General features: G+C 44.1%; 1 long non-coding RNA gene and 2 pseudogenes across 3 annotated transcripts; 1 reads left to right on the forward strand and 2 right to left on the reverse strand.

Moving 5' to 3' along the window:
* Positions 1-39: 39 nt before the first annotated feature.
* LOC121567342 lies at positions 40-6,227 on the reverse strand (annotated as a pseudogene).
* A 323-nt stretch (positions 6,228-6,550) lies between these two features.
* Positions 6,551-13,164, forward strand: LOC121574284. 3 transcript variants are annotated; one of them, XR_006002158.2, is made up of 3 exons: positions 6,551-6,628; positions 9,652-9,773; positions 11,990-13,164. It is a non-coding gene; the product is annotated as an uncharacterized LOC121574284 (long non-coding RNA). The 3 variants fall into 3 exon arrangements; XR_006002160.2 differs by having other exon boundaries at positions 6,552-6,812; XR_006002161.2 differs by lacking the exon at positions 6,551-6,628 and adding an exon at positions 7,822-7,861.
* A 5,049-nt stretch (positions 13,165-18,213) lies between these two features.
* On the reverse strand, positions 18,214-22,148 carry LOC121567415 (annotated as a pseudogene).
* Positions 22,149-22,470: the final 322 nt, after the last annotated feature.

The raw sequence follows: 22,470 nt of genomic DNA on the forward strand, positions 1-22,470 counted from the left end.
TTTGTGTTAAGAACTGCAACGCTGCTGGTTTTTTCACACTCAAGAGCTTCCCGTGTGTATCAAGAATGGTCCACCACCCAAAGGAGATGACGTTGACTGTGGGTGGCCCAGTGTCAGTGCCGACACCCCAGCGTCCACCCCATTAAAAACCCCTCTCTTGAATGAGTCAACAAACTCGCTAAGATCATAGGGGTCATCTCTTCTCCTCTCCCTGTTAACCCTCAGCACTTTGAGCAGCCTTCTTCTACATTGACTCCATTCAGATGATATGTTATAGAGCCTCATGCCCTCCTTGTAGTGGTTGACAGCGGTTCTCTCAGAGCCCAGGCGGTAGAGCTGGACGTCCCCATACATGCGGTGCCAGGCCTGGCGGTCGGAGGGCTTCAGGTCTGACCGGGACCACAGCTCCTGGAACTTCTCCATGGCCTTACTGGTGTCCTTCAGCTCTGAGTACCTCACAGCCAGCTCCACCTGGGGGATAGGGGGAGATTATGTTTTGTTTCGGTATTATTACCATAACTCAGTGATGAATAAAATATTTGAATATCACCTGGGTCAGAGTCGAGAGGAGAATGGATTTGGTAAATCAGTGGTAATAGTGTGTGTAGCTTCCCTGTCCTGTGTGTGTGTATCACTGTGTGTGTGTGTGTGAGCATGCATGTATGTATCTCTAACCTGTGGGTAGATGTGTGTGTGTGAGTCCTAACCTGTGGGTAGATGTGTGTGGGATTGAGGCGTGCCCCCTCCTCCAGATGGATAACACAGCGTTTGAGCAGTGTTTGGTCGTGGGGGTCTCCACTCTGCTTAGCCTTCCAGCGGTAGTTATTGGCTAACTCGTGGTGCAGGCGGGAAGAGTTTGGCGCCCTCTGCAGCATCCTATGCAGCACTGCCAGGGATTCGTATTACACAATGAGAAGAAAGCATTTTCAATAAAGCAAATTATGCATAAATGCCACTCAAAATGATTCCCTCAAATAGTGATGATAATGCACTAAAGAATGAAACGATTGCTTACCTAGAGGTAATTTCCTAACATATAATTTTCTAAAATACAAAAATTAAATTGTAACAAAAAAATTATAACTTCAAACCCCCCATAGCTTAACTCATAATTCAAGTCAAGACTTGTTTTTTCAAATGCCAGCTGTCCCTGTTCAGATGAAGTGTGTTGACTGATAGAGGCTGTGTCCTTCATTACTCTCACTTAAGTTTCAGTTTCTATTACAGGGATCACAGTAAAATGAACATTTATGGCAGCCAATGTTAACCACACCTATATCTCGAAATATAATCTACAGTGCCTTCGGAAAGCATTCAGACCCCTTGACTTTTTCCACATTTTGTTACGTTACAGTCTTATTATAAAATTGTTGAAATTGTTTTTTTTCCTTCTCAATCTACACACAAGACCCTTTACTCAGTACTTTGTTGAAGCACGTTTGGCAGTGATTACAGCCTCGAGTCTGCTTGGGTATGATGCTACAAGCTTGGCACACCTGTATTTGGGGATTTTCTCCCATTCTTCTCTGCAGATCCTCTCAAGCTCTGTCAGGTTGGATAGGGAACGTTGCTGCACAGCTTTTTTCAGGTCTCTGAAGAGATGTTAGATCGGGTGCAAGTCTGGGCTCTAGCTGGGCAACTCAAGGACATTCAGAGACTTGTCCCGAAGCCACTCCTGCATTGTCTTGGCTGTGTGCTGTAATGGGAAATTGTATGTGTTCACATAATTGAGTATGTGACTAACCTTGTGAAACTGTGTGAAATTGTCCTATTATCATCTCCTGTTCTTGGGACTATAGTCCTGTGTTGCAAACCAGCTGCACCTGTGTCCTTGTATAGATAAAAACGGAACAGAGTTCCGCCCAAGAACAGAAACGATAAAGATATGTGCTTATCGCCCAATGCTTCGGAAAATTCAGACTGTCTACACTGCGCTGTGTAACTCTGTTTATTTCTCTCTGAGCTCAGAAAAATAAAGAATCTTACATTGACTTGGACTCCAGAAAATCCTTATTTTATAATATCCACCACAGTGCTTAGGGTCGTTGTCCTGTTGGAAGGTGTACCTTCGCCCCAGTCTGAGGTCCTGAGCACTCTGGAGAAGGTTTTCATCAAGGAGCTCTCTGTACTTTGCTCCATTCATCTTTGCCTCGATCCTGACTAGTCTCCCAGTCCTTGCCGCGTGAAAACATCCCCACAGCATGATGCTGCCACCACCATGCTTCACCGTAGGGATGGTTCCAGGTTTCCTCCAGACGTGACGCTTGGCATTCAGGTGAAAGAGTTCAATCTTGGTTTCATCAGACCAGAGAATCTTGTTTCTCATGGTCTGAGAGTCTTTAGGTGCTTTTTGGCAAACTCCAAGGGGGATGTCATGTGCGTTTTACTGAGGAGTGGCTTCCGTCTGGCCACTACCATAAAGGCCTGATTGGTGGAGTGCTGCAGAGATTGTTGTCCTTCTGGAAGGTTCTTCCATCTCCACAGAGGAACTCTAGAGCTTTGTCAGATTGACCATCGTGTTCTTGGTCATCTCCCTGACCAAGGCCCTTCTCCTCAGATGGCTCAGTTTGGCCGGGCGGCCAGCTCTAGGAAGAGTCTTGGTGGTTCCAAACTTCTTCCATTTAAGAATGATGGAGGCCACTGCGTTCTTGGGGACCTTCAATGCTGCAGACATTTTTTGGTACCCTTCCCCAGATCTGTGCCTTGACACAATCCTGTCTCTGAGCTATACGGACAGTTCCTTCGACCTCATGGCTTGGTTTTTGCTTTGACATGCATTGTCAACTGTGGGACCTTATATAGACGGGTGTCTGCCTTTCCAAATCATGTCCAATCAATTGAATTTAACACAAGTGGACTCCAATCAAGTTGTAAAAACATCTCAAGGATGATCAATGGAAATAGGCTGCACCTGACCTCAATTTCATGTCTCATAACAAAGGTTCTGAATACTTATGTAAAAATGTTATTTATGTTTTTTATTTTTAATACATTTGCAAAAATTTCTAAAAACCTGTTTTAACTTTGTCATTATGGGGTATTCTGTGTAGATTGCTGAGGATTTCTATTGATTTAATCAATTTTAGAATAAGGCTGTAACATATCAGAATGTGGAAAAAGTCAAGGGGTCTGAATACTTTCCGAAGGCACTGTATGATCCCTTATTGATGTCACTTGTTAAATCCACTTCAATCAGTGTAGATGAAGGGGAGGAGACAGGTAAAATAAGGATTTTTAAGCCTTGAGACAATTGAGACATGGGTTGTGTATGTGTGCCATTCAGAGGGTGAATGGACAATACAAAATATTTAATTGCCTTTGAACAGGGTATTGTAGTAGGTGCCAGGCTCACCGGTTTGTGTTAAGAACTGCAACGCTGCTGGGTTTTTCACACTCAAGAGTTTCCTGTGTGTATCAAGAATGGTCCACCACCCAAAGGAGATGACATCGACTATCTGTGGCCCAGTGTCAGTGCCGACACCCTAGCGTCCTCCCCGTTAAAAACCCCTCTCTTGAATGAGTCAACAAACTCCCTAAGATCATAGGAGTCATCTCTTCTCCTCTCCCTGTTAACCCTCAGCACTTTGAGCAGCTTTCTTCTACACTGACTCCATTCAGATGATATGTTATAGAGCCTCATGCCCTCCTTGTAGTGGTTGACAGCGGTTCTCTCAGAGCCCAGGCGGTAGAGCTGGACGTCCCCATACATGCGGTGCCAGGCCTGGTGGTCGGAGGGCTTCAGGTCTGACCGGGACCACAGCTCCTGGAACTTATCAATGGCCTTACTGGTGTCCTTCAGCTCTGAATACCTCACAGCCAGCTGGATAGGGGGAGATTATGTTTTGTTTCGGTATTATTACCATAACTCAGTGATGAATAAAGTATTTGGATATCACCTGGGTCAGAGTCGAGAGGAGAATGGATTTGGTAAATCAGTGGTAATAGTGTGTGTAGCTTCCCTGTCCTGTGTGTGTGTATCACTGTGTGTGTGTGTGAGCATCCATGTATGTATCTCTAACCTGTGGGTAGATGTGTGTGTGTGAGTCCTAACCTGTGGGTAGATGTGTGTGGGATTGAGGCGTGCCCTTTCCTCCAGATGAATAACATAGCGTTTGAGCAGTGTTTGGTCGTGGGGGTCTCTGCTCTGCTTAGCCTTCCAGCGGTAGTTGTTGGCTATCTCGTGGTGCAGGCGGGAAGAGATTGGCGCCCTCTGCATAACACTGTGCATGCCCTACTAGTACACATGACCCTGGACAGTCATATACAGACAGAAACTGTGCATTCTAAAGCCAAAATACCTATAGGTCCAAGACATCACAGAATTATGTGACGTTGTCTTAGAGCATCACAATGCTTTTTAGTCTAAACATCTCCCCACCTGTAGTACCACACTGAGGTCGTAGGGTGCCAGACTCAGAGCCTTCCTCATATAGCCCCAGGCCTCTGCGTTCCTCCGGTTCTTGTAGCACTTCAGGCCCAGGTAGACCCTGGTCATGGCGCTGTCTGGGTTGAGTTCCAGGGCATTCTTCAGCTGTTTAACAGCAAGGGAGTCCTCATAGGAGAGCCTCTGACCCTCCCTAGTCACCAGGCCCTCCAGGCAGAACAGAGAGAAGGCAAAACCCGAGTTCCACTCCTTATCTTCAGGCTCCATCTGCAGAGCCTCCTGAAAGCACTCCTTGGCTCTAAGGAGAGGAGAAGGGAAGAGAAGAGAGGAGAGGAGCGAGGGGAGAGAAGAGGGGAGGAGAGAACAGGAGAGGAGGGGAGGGTAGATGAGGGAGAGGGGAGGAAAATGGACAGAAAGGAGAGGAGATGTTGATTTCCAAAAGTGAAATCAGACTAAACAGTACATGAAGCCAACAGTCAGCAGTCAGCCTTTTATTACAATATACATGAGAAATAATTAATCTAGATACCTTGTGTAGCGGTGCTTTGAGAACTTGAGGAGGGACCAGGCCTTCTCACTGTGCACCTCTCTGGGCACAAGCAGTACAGAGGTGGATGCTGTGGCAGAGGCCTTGTGTACCTCCTCCAGCTTCTGAATATACCCTTCTGCTCTTATGTCATCTCCAATGTGATGGCAGACCCAGGCCAGGTTTCCATACGTCACTACACACAGCCTCTCGCGTTTTCCCTCTCTGCCTTCTCTAAGCATTCCAGTGCTCCATCATCTTCACCTTTCAGGTGTTTAATATAAGCCAGCAGGTTTAAACTGTGCCTCTTCAGATTGCCTTCATAGCCCTCCTGAACTACCTCCAGGGTTTCATGTAGTTTTATCTCCAGGAGGTTGAGGTCAGCTTGTTCCTTGTTTAGCTCCCAGGTGACGTGACATTGCAGTTTCTTTAGGTTCTTTTCAAGGGTGTTCTCACTGTCACTGAGAATGATTTAGAGACCATTTAAACACAACATGCTATAAATATAATCCATTTAATGAGAGTGGCGCAGTGGTCTAAGGCACTGCATCGCAGTGCTAGCTGTGCCACTAGAGATCCTGGCTCGAATCCAGGCTCTGTCGTAGCCGGCCGCGACCGGGAGACCCATGGGGCAGTGCACAATTCGTCCAGGGTAGGGGCGGGAATGTCCAGTAGGGATGTAGCTCAGTTGGTAGAGCATGGAGTTTGCAATGCCAGGGTTGTGGGTTCGATTCCCACGGGGGGCCAGTATGAAAAAAATATAAATAATGTATGCACACACTAACTGTAAGTCACTCTGGATAAGAGCGTCTGCTAAATTACTAAAATGTTAATGTATATAACTTTTTCAGGCAGCAATTCAGTGGAGAATCATATCTAATAAGTGAGTGGCGCAGTGGCGCAAATCTCATACCTGAGTGGCGCAGTGGTCTAAGGCACTGCATCGCAGTACTAACTGTGCCACTAGAGATCCTGGTTCGAATCCAGGCTCTGTCGCAGCCGGCCGCGACCGGGAGACTCATGGGTGGCGCACAATTGGCCCAGGGTAGGGGAGGGAATGGCCGGCAGGGATGTAGCTCAGTTGATAGAGCATGGCGTTTGCAATGCCAGGGTTGTGGGTTCGATTCCCACGGGGGGCCAGTATAAAAAATTAATAATGTATTCACTAACTGTAAGTTGCTCTGGATAAGAGCGTCTGCTAAATGACATAAAATAATTGAACCTGAACTACATTAGAGGTAGGGGGAGACAAGTGAGGAGGAACAGTGAGGTGTTCAGAATGACAGGTGAGAGAATTACTAGCTCTTACAGTGTCATGTCAGAGTTAGATGTTCATCCATCAAATTTCGAAGTGTTTAAGGTTTAGGCATTAACTCAAACATTTTTAAGGTTAGGGTTAAGTTTAGACATTAACTCCGAAATCTTAAGGTTAGGCATGAACTCCGAATGGTTAAGGTAAGGGTTAAGGTTTGGGATTGACTTAAAACAAAAATCAAAAAAAACAGCTTTCTATCGCTGGATTCGAACTTGCAACCTTTGGACCATTTCCCATACATTGCAAATGGGGTTTCTAAACCAACCCGGATGTAATGTAATTCTGGCCACTGGTTGGTTTTGTGGCGCTAGTCTGATTTCCCATAGGGAAGACTGTAAACAGTAAGAGGTGCACATTTCTTCGCCCAGCACCAATCACTGAGCTAGCAAGCTGAAGTTAGCTAGTGAGTCACAGAAATGTACTTTCAGCCTGTTAATTATTTCAGTCCGATTGGATTTATTTTACTAAACCAGCATGGCTTAACATGGATAGATAATCTGATAGCTAGCATGCTAGCGCTAACGACGCTAGGTAACCTATGTGGATGCTTCCATCTAGTTCCCAAGAGTAGCAGACCGCTACGCTAAGTAAACTTTACTTTCGAACTTTGTAATAATCTGTACATTTGTTTTACATGCATCATACTAGCTAACTAGATATTTTGTTAAAAAGCCTGTTGATGTCGTTGGTTGTTTCTTTGGAGCTAGCTAGCTAAGCTATCACTAGCTAGCTAAGCTATCACTAGCTAGCTAAGCTATCACTAGCTAGCTAGGTGGTTAATGTGGTGTACAGTAACGTTAGGCTACAGTACCGTTACTACTGAATGACAGCATTATAGCCTTGTTAGTAGTTGGTTGATATGGGGTACAGTAGGCTACAGTACAACATTACTAAAGGATAACAACGTAGCCTTGTCACTAGCTAGTAGTTGGTTGATGGGGTGGGGTACAGTAGGCTACAATACAGCAACAATACCCTTCCTACTGGTCTGTTATTAGTTGGGTCTGGTAATGGTTAAATTAGCTAATATTATAGAGAGATCACACATGAATGCAGCTGTGGTGGTGTCACATTGTCTTTATCCATACCATAGCTGCTGCTATGGTTATGCCTTTTACTTGAGAGCTCTGCCCTCTTTGCCAGGTCTACCTTGAAAAAAGTATGTTATTTTTGACCTGCTAAAATAAGCTAATGGTTGTGTGCACTCTCACAAGATCGAATTGTGTGGTTCAGTGGCACATTTTCAAAAGAAAACAGACATATACAGTATATCATCAGCAATTCTCAATCAGATGAGATACACAACTAACCCAAATTGAATTTCATTCATTCATAAATGTGGGCACTAATTATTGTTAATATTCCAATACTCTAGGCCCGCCATTCCCAAACCTGAATAGTTCAGCACCTCAGGAGTAAATGCCAGTTGGCTCTTCATAGCTGAGCATTTAGAGTTTGAGACAGTAGGTCCGGTAGAGAGAGAGCGGATCAAACAGCAGGTCTGGGACAAGGTAGCACTTCCGGTGAGCCCTGAGCAGGTCAGGGTTCCATAGCCGCAGACAGAAACGTCAGAGACTGGATCAGCAGCACGACCAGGTGGACTGGGGACAGGGACAGCCAGGAGTCATCAGGCCAGGTAGTCCTGAGGCATGGTCCTAGAGCTCAGGTCCTGCATCCTTTATTTAATTTAAGTGTAGACTAAGCCCTAGAGGTCTTGTAACTTCACATGATTTAGCCTACTTGTAGGGTAGGCAACAACACATCTGCACGCTGATCCTCAACATGGGGGCCCCTCAGGGGTGCGTGCTTAGTCCCCTCCTGTACTCCCTGTTCACCCATGACTGCGTGGCCAAGCACGACTCCAACACCATCATTAAGTTTGCCGACGACACAACAGTGGTAGGCCTGATCACCGACAACGATGAGACAGCATATAGGGAGGAGGTCAGAGACCTGGAAGTGTGGTGCCAGGACAACAACTGCTCGCTCAACGTGATCAAGACAAAGGAGATGATCGTGGACTACAAGAAAAGGAGGGCCGAGCACGCCTCCATTCTCATCGGCAGGGCTGTAGTGGAGCAGGTTGAGCGCTTCAAGTTCCTTGGTGTCCACATCACCAACAAACTATCATGGTCCAAACACAGCAAGACAGTCGTGAAGAGGGCACTACAAATCCTATTCCCCCTCAGCAGACTGAAAAGATTTGGCATGGATCCTCAGATCCTCAAAAAGTTCTACAGCTGCACCATCGAGAGCATCCTGACTGGTTGCATCACTGCCTGGTATGGCAACTGCTCGGCATCCGACCGCAAGGCGCTACAGAGGGTAGTGCGTACGGCCCAGTACATCACTGGGGCCAAGCTTCCTGCCATCCAGGACCTCTATACCAGGTGGTGTCAGAGGAAGGCAAAAAAAATTGCCAAAGACTCCAGCCACCCTAGTCATAGACTGCTCTCTCTACTACCGCACGGCAAGCGGTACCGGAGCGCCAAGTCTAGGTCCAAAAGGCTTCTGAACAGCTTCTACCCCCAAGCCATAAGACTGCTGAGCAGCTAATCAAATGGCTACCCGGATTATCTTAAAACTTGATTGATTGTCATTATTTGATATCCTTTTTACTGTACACTGTTGATAGTCATTTTTTCCAAAGCTAATAACTGAATGTCCTACTACAAGGATGTGGTCAGGTTGGCCCGTGTAGCTCAGCTGGTAGAGCATGATGCTTGCAACGCCAGGGTTGTGGGTTCGATTCCCACAGGGGGCCAGTATGAAAATGCATGCACTCACTAACTGTAAGTCACTCTGGATAAGAGCGTCTGCTAAATGACTAAAATGTAAATGATAATGGTTGACACGTCTAAGTTACAATAACACAGAACACACACCACAGATTGCGACGGCAAGTACAATGAGCAGTTGGGAAAATGAAGTCTGCTGTGTGGTTGCCCGATACACACACAAACATAATACTTTTTTTGTGTTGTATTTATTATGGATCCCCATTACAGCTACTCTTCCTGGGGTCCAGCAAAATTAAGGCAGTTATGCAATTTAAAAACATGACTACATTCACAACAGATTTCACAATACATTAAGTGTGTGCCCTCAGGCCACTACTCTACTACCACATATCTACCACACAAAATCCATGTGTACGTGTGTGTATAGTGTGTATGTTATCGTGTGTGTGTGAATGCATGTGTCTGTACCTGTGTTTGTGTCTCTTCAGTCCCCGCTGTTCCATAAAGTGTATTTTTATCTGTTTTTTAATCTAATTTTATTGCTTGCATGAGTTACTTGAAATGGAATAGAGTTCCATGTAGTCATGGCTCTATGTAGTACTGTGCGCCTCCCATAGTCTGTTCTGTTTAGGTTAGTGTGTAGTCAAGGCTTTGTCATTAAAATAATATTGTGCCTGTCTTTCAGATCTGCCAACCAGGCTCGGTGGGTGACAGGTAACCATGTTTCCACCAAGCTGTTCCAGGCCTGCAGTGGTATGCTGGAACCTCCAGAGGCTTGTAGACCTCAAGCAGTGTGATGTGGTCCAGGTAATTATCACACACACATACAGTGCGTTCGGAAAGTATTCAGACCCTTTGACTTTTTCCACATTTTGTTACGATACAGCCTTATTCTAAAATTGATTAAATAAATAAAAATCTCATCAATCTACACACAATACCCCATAATGACAAAGTGAAAACAGCTTTTAGATGATTTTATTAAGCACATTAAAAAAATTATAATAATACAAATAACTTATTTACATAAGTATTCAGACCCTTTGCTATGAGACTCGAAATTGAGCTCAGGTGCATCCTGTTTCCATTGATCATCCTTGAGCTGTTTCTACAACTTGATTGGAGTCCAGCTGTGCTGAATTCAATTGATTGGACATGATTTGGAAAGGCACACACCTGTCTATACAAGGTCCCACAGTTGACAGTGCATGTCAGAGCAAAAACCAAGCCATGTGGTCGAAGAAATTGTCCGTAGAGCTCCAAGACAGGATTATGTCTAGGCACAGATCTGGGGAAGGGTACCAAAACATTTCTGCAGCATTGAAGGTCCCCATCGTTCTTAAATGGTAGAAGTTTGGAACCACCAAGACTCTTCCTAGAGCTGGCCGCCCGGCCAAACTGAGAAATCAGGGGAGAAGAGAAATCAGGGGAGAAGGGCCTTGGTCAGGGAGGTGACCAAGAACCTGATGGTCACTCTGACAGAGCTCCAGAGTTCCTCTGTAGAGATTTTACATTTTAGTCATTTAGCAGACGCTCTTATCCAGAGCGACTTACAGTTAGTGAGTGCATACATTATTATTTTTTTTTTTCATACTGGCCCCCGTGAGAATCGAACCCACAACCCTGGCGTTGCAAACGCCATGCTCTACCAACTGAGCTACATCCCTGCCGGCCATGCCCTCCCCTACCCTGGACGACGCTGGGCTAATTGTGCGCCGCCCCATGGGTCTCCCGGTCACGGCCGGCTACGACAGAGCCTGGATTCGAACCAGGATCTCTAGTGGCTCAGCTAGTACTGCGATGCAGTGCCTTAGACCACTGCGCCACTCGGGAGACTAGGGAGAACCTTCCAGAAGGTCAACCATCTCTGCAGCACTCCACCAATCAGGCCTTTATGTTAGTGGCCAGACGAAAGCCACACCTCAGTAAAAGGCACGACAGCCCGTTTGGAGTTTGCCAAAAGGCACCTAAAGACTCTCAGACCATGAGAAACAATATGTTCTGGTCTGATGAAACCAAGATTGAACTCGTTGGCCTGAATGCCAAGCGTCACGTCTGGAGGAAACCTGGCACCATCCCTACGGTGAAGCATGGTGGTGGCAGCATCAGGTTGTGGAGATGTTTTTCAGCGGCAGGGACTGGGAGTCTAGTCAGGATCGAGGCAAAGATGAACGGAGCAAAGTACAGAAAGATCCTTGATGAAAACCTGCTCCAGAGCGCTCAGGACCTCATACTGGGGCGAAGGTTCACCTTCCAACAGGACAACGACCCTAAGCACACAGCCAAGACAACACAGGAGTGGCTTCGGGACAAGTCTCTGAATGTCCTTGAGTGGCCCAGCCAGAGCCCGGACTTGAACCCGGTCGAACATTTTTTTAGTCATTTTAGCAGACGCTCTTATCCAGAGCGACTTACAGGAGCAATTAGGGTTAAGTGCCTTGCTCAAGGGCACATCGACAGATTTTTCACCTAGTCGGCTCGGGGATTAGAACCAGCGACCTTTCGGTTACTGGCACAACGCTCTTACCCACTAAGCTACCTGCCGCATCTCTGGAGATACCTGAAAATAGCTGTGCACCGACGCTCCCCATCCAACCTGCCAGAGCTTTAGAGGATCTGCAGAGAAGAATGGGAGAAACTCCCCAAATACAGGTGTGCCAAGCTTGTAGCGTCATACCCAAGAAGACTCAAGGCTGTAATCGCTGCCAAAGGTGCTTCAACAAAGTTCTGAGTAAAGGGTCTGAATACTTATGTAAATGTCATATTTCAGTTATTAATTTTTTATACATTTGCAAACATTTCTAAAAACCTGTTTTTGCTTTGTCATTATGGGGTATTGTGTGTAGGTATATGAGGGAAAAACTATTTAATACATTTTAGAATAAGACTGTAACGTAACAAAATGTGGAAAAAGTCAATGGGTCTGAATACTTTCCGAATGCACTGTATACACACTCACTCACTCAATCACTCATTCTGTTTTGTTGTATAATTATTTGTAATTATGTTCCTCTTTCTTTTAGGTCTGACACCCTTATTAGCTCAACCACAGCCCTCACAGCTGCAGTCGTCTGCCCCTGCACCTGCTACACCGGCCGCGATAGGTGATACAGGTTATTGTATACACGCATGCATACTCTCCCTCACTTGGGGCTCTATTCAATCACATACACTTTAGCCGACATCCGCATAGTGATTGTTTTGGCAGTGTCTGAGGTGGAACTGTGTTAGAGCTGTCAAATCCACAAGTGACTCCTGGCATTATACTTAAAGCGGACATTGCCATTGGCTGCACAGAGTCGCATTAACAGAAATCTCATGGAGCCCTGTTTACATGTTTGAACAGCTGTTTACATGTTTGAACACCTGTTGTATTCGCCGCATGTGGAAAATACATTTTGATTTGATTTGTAATCTACACCTTGATTAGGCTGATAGAAATCCTCATTATTTAATTTAATGATTTTGAATTTGAATGTAATTTTTTCTATACACTTTCTCGTTCTGAACTTGTAACCCGAGTAGGACGGTGTAGTATCGTGACAATGATCAAGAGCAGCTGCTTACCGATTTGACAGATCCAACGCAGTTACACCTCAGACACTGCCAAAACATCAGCTATTTGGGTGTCGGCTATTGCCGGTTAACACTTGATCTGATTGAATCTAGGCTTTACACTCATTAATTCTCTTTAGTTGTATGATTGTCAGGTAAGAAAATGGTGCCTCTCTTTTAGATCTGCCACCACCAGCAGTTCAGCTACAGTCACAGTAGTCCTCTGCTGTGGTATTTAATTTACTGGCTGCACCAGTTCCTACTACACTGGCTGTGAAGGGAGAAACTTTTGAGGATTCCCAGATGGATACATGTAATTCAGAATTATATTACATACACATACGCTCACTCACACCAACAGATGTGCACACACACACGTTGTTGAACTGTATAATTACTGTCACTTACTCCACCACTGCCCGACAGCCTCAACCAGAAGTGCATACACTGGGCCTATCAAGACTGACAAAGCAGAGATGGGTGGCTGACAAGGAAAAATAAAACACAACATGCACACACATTCTCTCTCTCTGTCACACACACACATTATCCCCAATGTAAATCAATTGTAATTACTTGTTTATTTTATGTATGCTCCATTTTATTTGAGGATTGTGCGCAATAAAGTACATTCACAGTTAAAGCATTTTGGTTTATTGGATATTTCTCAGATTAAAATGAATGACCAAAAGGAAGTCGTCAGACCTGCAACCCTCTGGGAGTGTGCAGGTTTTGTCATCTGGTGCTGAAACAGGGCCCCAACAGCCCTCACATATGTACAGGGTTCCCAGGAGTACAACAATGTTTATTGTCCAGCAAAATTATTTTTAAGGTACCAAGGCCATTCCCTGGCTACCCATCCACATCGCTCAGGCCAAACTGACGTTTGTTCTCCACAATGAATGTATGTAGCGATTCAAATTCAGGGTGAGTCATCAGGCAACCAAGGCCATGGACTAGAGAGAGAGATGACCTGGAGGGAGTTCCAGACCTCAGCTTTTTATGAAGCAGAAAAGCAGTGATGGATGGCTAACAAGAAAGAAATCAAACATACACACACAGTCTCTCTCTCGCACATATTAGTATGTAAATATGTAAATACATTTTAATTACTTGTTTATTGTATATGTATGCTCCATTTTATTTTTGGATTGGAGATATTTAGGCCTACAGATTGTGTTATCTATTTCCCACAACGGACATGCAGTTGTGCTTACTCACAGTTGGTGGTGGGAGCATGGTTAGGAGAGATGGTGGCTGACAAGGAAAAATAAAATACAACATGTACACACATACACACAATAGCATGCGAATATGTAAATAAATTGTAATTATTTGTTTATTTTATGTATGCTCCATTTAATTTGATATGTGTATAGGTTTTGGGGAAATTCTGTGTGCTTTTGTCTTTTTACAAAATATGAATCTCACACTCACACACCCACATTAGAACCAATGTAAATAAATTGTAATAACCTGTTTATTTTATGTTTGCTCCACTTTATTTGAGGAAAATGTCTGCAATAAAGTACATTCACAGTTAAAGCAATGTCTTTGGTTTATTGGATATTTCTCAGAATAGAATGTGTGACCAAAAGGAAGTCGGCAGACCTGCAACCCTCGGAGTGTGCAGGTTTTGTCATCTGGAGCTGAAACATGGAGAGAGGGGAGGAAGAGTGCAGTTTAAAGGTTGATCATTAATAACTGACAAAATTCTATAATTAATACGTATTAGAATAATAATACATAGAGGGACCAATAGTTACTGTATTGTGATTGTTTAGTGTTTTAATTACTCAACAAGTAGTGCCCCAAAGTGGGATCGAACTGTGTCTCAAAAGCAGCAGAAAGGGTCAAATAAGGTCACCAAAATTTCTGTTAAGGATATATACAGTGGGGGAAAAAAGTATTTAGTCAGCCACCAATTGTGCATGTTCTCCCACTTAAAAAGATGAGAGAGGCCTGTAATTTTCATCATAGGTACACGTCAACTATGACAGACAAAATGAGAAAAAAAATCCAGAAAATCACATTGTAGGATTTTTAATGAATTTATTTGCAAATTATGGTGGAAAATAAGTATTTGGTCAATAACAAAAGTTTCTCAATACTTTGTTATATACCCTTTGTTGGCAATGACACATGTCAAAGTTTTCTATAAGTCTTCACAAGGTTTTCACACACTGTTGCTGGTATTTTGGCCCATTCCTCCATGCAGATCTCCTCTAGAGCAGTGATGTTTTGGGGCTGTCGCTGGACAACACAGACTTTCAACTCCCTCCAAAGATTTTCTATGGGGTTGAGATCTGGAGACTGGCTAGGCCACTCCAGGACCTTGAAATGCTTCTTACGAAGCCACTCCTTCGTTGCCCGGGCGGTGTGTTTGGGATCATTGTCATGCTGAAAGACCCAGCCACGTTTCATCTTCAATGCCCTTGCTGATGGAAGGTATCTCACGATACATGGCCCCATTCATTCTTTCCTTTACACGGATCAGTCGTCCTGGTCCCTTTGCAGAAAAACAGCCCCAAAGCATGATGTTTCCACCCCCATGCTTCACAGTAGGTATGGTGTTCTTTGGATACAACTCAGCATTCTTTGTCCTCCAAACACGACGAGTTGAGTTTTTACCAAAAAAGTTCTATTTTGGTTTCATCTGACCATATGACATTCTCCCAATCCTCTTCTGGATCATCCAAATGCACTCTAGCAAACTTCAGACGGGCCTGGACATGTACTGGCTTAAGCAGGGGGGACCACGTCTGGCACTGCAGGATTTGAGTCCCTGGCGGCGTAGTGTGTTGACTGATGGTAGGCTTTGCTACTTTGGTCCCAGCTCTCTGCAGGTCATTCACTAGGTCCCCCGTGTGGTTCTGGGATTTTGCTCACCGTTCTTGTGATCATTTTGCGTGGAGCCCCAGATCGAGGGAGATTATCAGTGGTCTTGTATGTCTTCCATTTCCAATAATTGCTCCCACAGTTGATTTCTTCAAACCAAGCTGCTTACCTATTGCAGATTCAGTCTTCCCCACCCTGGTGCAGGTCTACAATTTTGTTTCTGGTGTCCTTTGACAGCTCTTAGGTCTTGGCCATAGTGGAGTTTGGAGTGTGACTGTTTGAGGTTGTGGACAGGTGTCTTTTATACTGATAACAAGTTCAAACAGGTGCCATTAATACAGGTAACGAGTGGAGGACAGAGGAGCCTCTTAAAGAAGAAGTTACAGGTCTGTGAGAGCCAGAAATCTTGCTTGTTTGTAGGTGACCAAATACTTATTTTCCACCATAATTTGCAAAGAAAATTCATAAAAAATCCTACAATATGATTTTCTGGATTTTTTTTCCTCAATTTGTCTGTCATAGTTGACGTGTACCTATGATGAAAATTACAGGCCTCTCTCATCTTTTTAAGTGAGAGAACTTGCACAATTGGTGGCTGACTAAATACTATTTTTCCCCACTGTACGTCTGGCAGATGCAAAACGGTTTGGAAGAATTCCTGCATGATGACATTTTGTGACGTTTTTGTTCATTTTGGACTTCGGTACGTTTTTTTTCTTCCGGTTGTTCGGGCACACAATTTGTTTTCTTGAGGCAAGCCGAAATCGGTAGCCGAAGTATACGCTCCTTCGTTGGTGATTGGTCAACAGTAGGGATTCTTCAGTAAAGTCTTTGTTGTCATTCAACAAGAGGACTCGTTTTCATGCACATTTTTCTATTGAGAAATACTGCACCAAACATCTTAGTTAGGTGTAAAATTGCCCGACTAAGATCTCCTCGGCAAAGAACTTCAAAATTAATGACAGATTTCTGCCCTGCTAGAGCTGCCCTGTGAAGTGGAAACGTCTAGGAGCAACAACGGCTTAGCTGCGAAGTGGTAGGCCACACAAACTCACAGAACGGGACCGCTGAGTGCTGAAGCGCATAGCATGTAAAAATCAACACTCACTACCGAGTTCCAAACTGCTTCTGGAAGCAATGTCAACACAATAACTGTTTGTTGGGAGCTTCATGAAATGGGTTGTAATTGCAGAGCAGCTGCACACAAGCCTAAGATAACCATGCGCAATGCCAAGTGTTGGCTGGAGTGGCGTAAAGCTCGCCGCCATTGGACTCTGGAGCAGTGGAATGGCGTTCTCTGGAGTGTCCGACAGACGAATCTGGGTTTGGCAGATTCCAGGTGAACGCTACCTGCCCGAATGCATAGTGCCAACTGTAAAGTTTGGTGGATGAGGAATAATGGTTTGGGGCTGTTTCATGGTTCGGGCTAGGCCCCTTAGTTCCAGTGAAGGGAAATCTTAACGCTACAGCATATAGTGACATTCTAGACAGACTATTCTGTGCTTCCAACTTTGTGGCAACAGTTTGGGGAAGGCCCTTTCCTGTTTCAGCATGACAATGCCCCCTGTGCACAAAGCGAGGTCCATACAGAAGTGGTTTGTCGAGATCGGTGTGGAAGAACTTGACTGGCCCTGACCTCAACCCCATCGCACACCTTTGGGATGAATTTAGAACGCTGATTGCGATCCAGGCCTAATCGCCCAACACCAGTGCCCGACCTCTCGTGGCTGAATGGAAGCAAGTCCCCGCAGCAATGTTCCAACATCTAGTGGAAAGCCTTCCCTGAAGAGTGGAGGCTGTTATAGCCTCAAAGGGGGACCAACTCCATATTAATGCCTATGATGGCATTAGCTTGGGGTGGCAGGTAGCTTAGTGGTTAAGAGCGTTGTGCCAGTAACTGAAAGGTCGCTGGTTCTAATCCCCAAGCCGACTAGGTGAAAAATCCGTCGATGTGCCCTTGAGCAATGCACTTAACCCTAATTGCTCCTGTAAGTCGCTCTGGATAAGAGCGTCTGCTAAATGACTAAAATGTAAATGTATGATTTTGGAATGAGATATTTGACGAGCAGGTGTCCACATACTTTTGGTCATGTAGTGTATATGCACAAACTCTTCTGAACTGTTTCAGCTGGGAAGCATGCAGACGCCTTTACGCCCATCCGCCATCCCCAGCTCCCTAGCAAAATCGAAACCTACTTGAAGGTAACAGTGCTCACTGTTGCCTCTAGTGGCCAGTTTCCACGTCATCACTGTATATAGATTTTCTATTGTGTTATTGACTGTATGTTTTGTTTATCCCATGTGTAACTCTGTGTTGTTGTTTTTATCGCACTGCTTTGCTTTATCTTGGCCAGGTCGCAGTTGTAAATGAGAACTTGTTCTCAACTGGCCTACCTGGTTAAATAAAGGTGAAATAAAGAATAAAATAAAAAAAATCTCCCGACGTCCTTAGACATGGATGGACGTCACATGGATGGACGTCGAATAGTGACTTGTATCACGGGTGACCTGGCTGTGTCAGATAGACAGGCCAAGGAAGGGTGATCAGATAGACAGGTAAGATAATTAGTTAGTCAGATACATTTCACATTTACATTTGAGTCATTTAGCAGACGCTCTTATCCAGAGCGACTTACAGTAGTGAGTGCAACCATTTTGAGACTTCTTTCTGACAGGTGACAGGTGAAGGAAGGGTGATCAGATAGACAGGTAAGTGGAGTGAGGAGAAAGACACGGAGGTTGCCATCTTTTCTATGTAGGCCTATCTTTTCATGCATCTTTACCTCACTTAGCTCACTAGATCAAATCGATTGCATGCTGGCATTATTCCAATCATATTCGAAAACACAACTCTCTAGTAGGAATAAAGGTTTTGGTATAGTCTACTCACATTATCAATGGCAATGATGCCCCCCTTGTCTCACAAGCTCAAGAGACTTCTTGTAATAACTGTCATAGTTCCGTTGATCCGCATTGATGAACACAAAGTCATAGGTGCCTGCTTCCCCAGCAGCTATAAGCTCATATAGGACAAAAAAAGATCACGTTGAAAAGGATTAACCCATTTCATAATGGAATCGTGTTTGGGTTCTTTAAAGTCACCTACCCAGTGTTTTTATAAACGTTTGAAGACCAACATTAATTTTATCCTCGACTCCTGCCTAGAAAAGAGAGAGGATGACAAGGGTGATTAGTTGCATGTCTTTCATTGTTTAACTTTCTTTACCGTGAAGTCCATTGAGCAGTTTCAATGTGCTTAAAATAAAATGTGGATTTGGTTAGAGTTTAGATCGTTTGAAGCAGACAATACCAAGCATTTCTTTGTCCCAATGGTTGACCTGCGTTGTGTCCAGTAGCATTTCTACTGTTGGGGTTTGGAGGGGAGCATTAAGTTCATTGTGGAGAGAGGGATTCTCTGCTGCTTGGCTTTGCACCTTTGGTAGCCTCACCACTCCACCCACAGCACTTTGTGAAGTCTGAATGACAGATGTTAGATACAGCATATGCTGTATGGAAGCTTCTGGGGAGACAATGTTTCTGAATTCCAACGGGTTGAATGGGTTCAGATGTTGTATTGGGGTAGAATACTGGACGAACAGATCTAATTCCTGTCTAGAGGAATGATGGAGGAAGTAAACTAGCTGAATATCAATGGTGCAATGACTAGTGGAATGTTGATCTGACCTCTTTAAAGAAAGGTTTAGCGATGTTCACATATTTGTTGTCTATTTCACATGCTACCACATGACCACTCTCTGGTACAACCAACGCAATGTTCAGGGTGTTGTACATCCCTGGAGAGAAAAAAATACGATATATACAGTGCCTTCGGAAGGTATTCAGACCCCTTGACTTTTCAGCATTTTGTTAAGTTACAGCCTTATTCTAAAATTGATTAAAATGTTTTTTCCCCCTCATCAATCTACACACAATACCCATAATGACAAAGCAAAAACACGTTTTTAGAAATGTTTCCTAATTTATCAAATATAAAAAACAGAAATATCACATTTACATAAGTATTCAGACCCTTTACTCAGTACTTTGTTGAAACACATTTGGCAGCGATTACAGCATCAAGTATTCTTGGGTATGACGCTACAAGCTTGGCACACCTGTATTTGGGGAGTTTCTCCCATTCTTCTCTGCAGATCCTCTCAAGCTCTGTCAGGTTGGATGGGGAGTGTTGCTGCACAGCTATTTTCAGAGATGTTCGATCGGGTTCAAGTCCGGGCTCTGGGAGGGCCACTCAAGGACATTCAGAGACTTGTTCCGAAGCCACTCCTGTGTTGTCTTGGCTGTGTGCTTAGGGTCGTGGTCCTGTTGGAAAGTGAACCTTCGCCCCAGTCTGGAGCAGGTTTTCATCAAGGTTCTCTCTGTACTTTGCTGCCACCACCATGCTTCACCATAGGGATGGTGCGAGGTTTCCTCCAGACGTGACGCTTGGTATTCAGGCCAAATAGTTAAATCTTGGTTCCATCAGACCAGAGAATCTTGTTTCTCATGATCTGAGAGTCTTTAGGTGCCTTTTGGCAAACTCCAAGCGGGCTGTCAAGTGTATTTTACTGAGGAGTGACTTCCGTCTGGCCACTGTACCATAAATGCCTGATTGGTGGAGTGCTGCAGAGATGGTTGTCCTTCTGGAAGGTTCTCCCATCTCCACAGAGGAACTCTAGAGCTCTGTCAGAGTGACCATCAGGTTCTTGGTCACCTCCCTGACCAAGGCCCTTCTCCCCCGATTGCTCAGTTTGGCCGAGCGGCCAGCTCTAGGAAGAGTCTTGGTGGATCCAAACATCTTCCATTTAAGAATGATGGAGGCCACTGTGTTCTTGGGGACCTTCAATGCTGCAGAAATGTTTTGGTACCCTTCCCCAGATCTGTGCCCCGACACAATCCTGTCTCGGAGCTCTACGGACAATTCCTTCTACCTCATGGCTTGGTTTTTGCTCTGACATGCACTGTCAACTGTGGGATCTTATATAGAGAGGTGTGTGCCTTTCCAAATCATGTCCAATCAATTGAATTTACCACAGGTGGACTCCAATCAAGTTGTAGAAACATCTCAAGGATACTCAATGGAAACAGGGTGCACCTGAGATCAATTTCGAGTCTCATAGCAAAGGGGCTGAATACTTATGTAAATAAGGTATTTCTTTTTTCTTTTTTTCTTTTTTAAAATGTGCTTACATTTCTAAAAACCTGTTTTCGCTTTGTCATTATGGGGTATTGTGTGTAGATTGCTGAGGATTTTATTTTATTTTATCCATTTTAGAATAAGACTGTAACAAAATGTGAAAAATGTCAAGGGGTCTGAATACTTTCCAAAGGCACTGTATATATATTTGGGGAAGTTGTTATACACAACAATTTGATTTAATTCACCACCCCCCCTCTTCGGAGGACAAAAATAACTTACTTTTTACAGCTTTTTCTTTTTTTTATTACATGTACATTCTACACATATTTTACATACATGGCAATATTTTTTTACACAGTAGTTACATAGCAAAAATATAGTTATTTGAAACATTACATCTAGATTGATAGTACTTAAATACATCCAGTATACATTATATATAGGCCTAGTGTTTGTAGTTGTAACTATTATACTGTGGATCCTGGACTTTTAAACCAAGCCCTCAGCTACTCTCAGCCCATTCCACCTAGTATGTATCTCTGTCAACCACGCTCTTATGATTTCCATCTGCCAATAGTCACCACATTAACATGAGTCTCTTCTCACAGCCGCTGATGTCCTAGCAAGCGAGTCTACACTGATATTATAATGAGGGACAGTTCACTCAAAATTCAAAATTAGTGTTAGAACGTTGAAAATATTGCCACAAAGAAATGTGTCTTCCAAATAATATACTATAGTAATATTACATGTTTTCAGGAACAAGCTTGTTTTATCATTACATACCAATTTCAATGGTTTTGCTGGCATTGATCAGTTTGGCCAGCTTTACCATCAGTTGTGCTTGTTCACTAGCATCCAGCATGACGCTCCATGGGTCCTCAAGGGTTTTCTGCAACATATAGGAAGGACATGACCAAAAATGACCAAAAAGTCATTTTTCTATGGCATAATCTAACCAAATAATGATCACTGGACTGCTGACTATTTAGCTTCTCTGCAGTGATTGTATGGTACTATGCTGACCTCTAGTGGTTATAGTAGCCTATGTAACTCTCATGATACAATAGTAAACCATCCCTGCTTTTGATCCCCCACGGTAAATAGCCTGGTTCTCCCCAGTCCAGTCTTACCAGTCTATCTTTAACCCTAGCTTCATGTCCACATCCCGGTTCAACCCTAACCCTCAACCACAACCCTAACTCTGGCTAACCCAGTCCAGTCTTACCAGTCTGAGTTTGGTCAGGACAGGATGTTCTCTCAGAGTTGTTCACCACATACCGCAATACAGGGTCGTTCTTCCCTTGACTGTGGCTCTTACTTGGCAGGGCAGACCCTATTTCTGTCCCGGACCAACAAAACAATTGTTATAACAACATCGTTTTTGCATTGTAACCCATCTAAAGGTAATTTTGATTGTCACCCCTAAAGCCATGTTTGGAACCATGGCAAACATTGTGTACAGTGGGTTCAGGATTTAGCAAGTTAACCTTTGTCTAAAATTCATTACTGTCAACATCAGGATAAGAAATCGCAGTGCTTAAGGATGTTAAAAAGCAGCTTTTCTCTGAGTCTGTAACTTGCAACAGAATAGTGTGGGCTTTACCAGTAAAAAACTGCTGATTTGCCAGCTCAGCCAATGAGACGTGCATGCACTTGGATATTTGAATTAGCTACCAACTCCGAGTTCCACATGGGGGCAGGTTGCCCGGCTGCACCTTCTGCACCTTCTGCCCGACAGACTTTGCAGCTTGTAAACCAAGTTGTGTGGAGGCTCTGCCCGGCTGCACCTTCTTCCCGGCAGACTTTGCAGCTTGTAAACCAAGTTGTGTGGAGGCTCTGCTTTGACATGCTTTCTTGTTGGCTAGTCAGCTAGCTTAGTTTGCTGTGATTTCTCGCATGCTAGCTAACTGCTTCTCAACAGCCAACTCTTACAAACCACAAAAATTATAAAATTGACTGGTGAGATAGTTT

This window comes from Coregonus clupeaformis, chromosome 1, assembly GCF_020615455.1.
Source record: "Coregonus clupeaformis isolate EN_2021a chromosome 1, ASM2061545v1, whole genome shotgun sequence".
Lineage (NCBI taxonomy): Eukaryota > Metazoa > Chordata > Actinopteri > Salmoniformes > Salmonidae > Coregonus > Coregonus clupeaformis.